At 43.3% G+C, this 2,096-nt stretch overlaps 1 non-coding gene across 1 annotated transcript; it reads right to left on the bottom strand.

Moving 5' to 3' along the window:
* Window positions 1-1,505: 1,505 nt before the first annotated feature.
* Window positions 1,506-1,578, bottom strand: trnaa-ugc (transfer RNA alanine (anticodon UGC)). Its single transcript has one exon. It is a non-coding gene; the product is annotated as a tRNA-Ala (tRNA).
* Between the last annotated feature and the right edge of the window lie 518 nt (window positions 1,579-2,096).

Below are 2,096 nucleotides of genomic sequence, written 5' to 3'. Positions count from 1 at the left end.
AAACTGGACACAATACTCCAAATGGGGCCTAACCAGAGCTTTATAAAGTCTCAGTAGCACAACGGTGCTTTTATATTCCAACCCTCTTGAGATAAATGACAGCATTGCATTCGCTTTCTTAATCACGGTCTCAACCTGCATATTTACCTTTAGAGAATCCTCGACTAGCACTCCCAGATCCCTTTGTACTTTGGCTTTATGAATTTTCTCATCGTTTAGAAAGTAATCCACGCTTGTATTCTTTTTTCCAAAGTGCAAGACCTCGCATTTGCTCACATTGAATTCCATCAGCCATTTCCTGGACCACTCTCCCAAACTGTCTAGATCCTTTTGCAGCCCCCCCACTTCCTCAGTACTACCTGTCTGTCCACTAACTTTGTATCATCGGCAAACTTCGCTAGAATGCCCCCAGTCCCTTCATCCAGATCATTAATATATAACGTGAACAGCTGCGGCCCCAACACTGAACCCTGCGGGACACCGCTTGTCACCGGCTGCCATTCCAAAAAGAACCTTTTATCCCAACTTTCTGCCTTCTGTCAGACAGCCAATCCTCAATCCATACCAGTAGCTCACCTTGAACACCATGGGCCCTCACCTTACTCAGCAGCCTCCCATGTGGCACATTATCAAAGGCCTTTTGGAAGTCTAGATAGACCACATCCACTGGGTTTCCCTGGTCTAACCTACTTGTCACCTCTTCAAAGAATTCCAACAGGTTTGTCAGGCATGACCTCCCCTAACTAAATCCATGTTGACTTGCTTTAATCCGACCCTGCTCTTCCAAGAATTTAGAAACCTCATCCTTAATGATGGATTCTAGATTTTACCAACAACCGAGGTTAGGCTAATTGGCCTGTAATTTTCCATCATTTGTCTTTATCCTTTCTTGAACAAGGTGGTTACAACAGTGATCTTCCAATCATCCAGGACTTTCCCTGACTCCAGTGACATTTGAAAAATCTCAACCAATGCCTCCGCTATTTCCTCAGCCACCTCCCTCAGAACTCTAGGATGTAGCCCATCGGGGCCAGAAGATTTATCAATTTTATGACCTTTTAGCTTTTCTAGCACTTTCTCTTTTGTAATGGCAACCATACTCAAATCAGCCCCCTGACTTCCTTTAATTGTTGGGATATTACTCATGTCTTCCACTGTGAAGACTGATGCAAAGTACTTATTAAGTTCTCCAGCTATTTCCTTATCTCCCATCACTAGGCTTCCAGCATCAGTTTGAAGTGGCCCAATGTCTACTTTTGCCTGTCGTTTGTTTCTTATGTATTGAAAGAAACTTTTACTATCGTTTCTAATATTACTGGCTAGCCTACCTTCATATTTGATCCTCTCCTTCCTTATTTCTCTCTTTGTTATCCTCTGTTTGTTTTTGGAGCCTTCCCAATCTTCTGATTTCCCACTGCTCTTGGCCACTTTAGAGGATCTCTCTTTTTCTTTAATACTTTTCCTGACTTCCTTTGTCAGTCATGGCTGTCTAATCCCAAAGGAGGTGGAGAATGCAGGTATCGATCCTGCTACCTCTCGCATGCAAAGCGAGCACTCTACCATTTGAGCTAATTCCCCACTGTTCAATGCTTGACTGTAAAATGGGACCTTCAGCTGTCCATGACACGTAGTTCCTCACCTGACACCTCCTGCAATTTTCCCAATTTTCTAATTATTGCTCATGTCATTCAGGGGTTGGGAAGACTCCAGGCCTTGGCTGTCCAAGTGATGAGAATACTCAAGATTGAACATAAGAACTCAGAGCAGCAGTAGACCATTCAGCCCCTCAATCCTGCTCCACCATTTAATACGATAATGGCTGATCTCATCTTATCCTCAACTCCACTTTTCTCCATCACGCTCCATTACTAATTAAAAATCTCTCCGTCTCCTCCTTAAATATGGTCAATGTCCTCACATCTTCGCACTCTGGGAAAGTAGATTCCACAGATTTACAATTCTTTGAGAGAAGTCATTTATCCCCATCTCCATTTTAACTCTGCCAACACCTTTATCCAAAAACTAGGACGTCCCGTTCTGACTGAATAGCTTTTAGATCACTAAGTGTAGCAAGAGGCACAGAATGGGAAGGAAAG

The sequence above is a fragment of the Hemiscyllium ocellatum genome, chromosome 4 (genome assembly GCF_020745735.1).
Source record: "Hemiscyllium ocellatum isolate sHemOce1 chromosome 4, sHemOce1.pat.X.cur, whole genome shotgun sequence".
Lineage (NCBI taxonomy): Eukaryota > Metazoa > Chordata > Chondrichthyes > Orectolobiformes > Hemiscylliidae > Hemiscyllium > Hemiscyllium ocellatum.
This window is presented reverse-complemented; position numbering and strand designations above follow the sequence as displayed.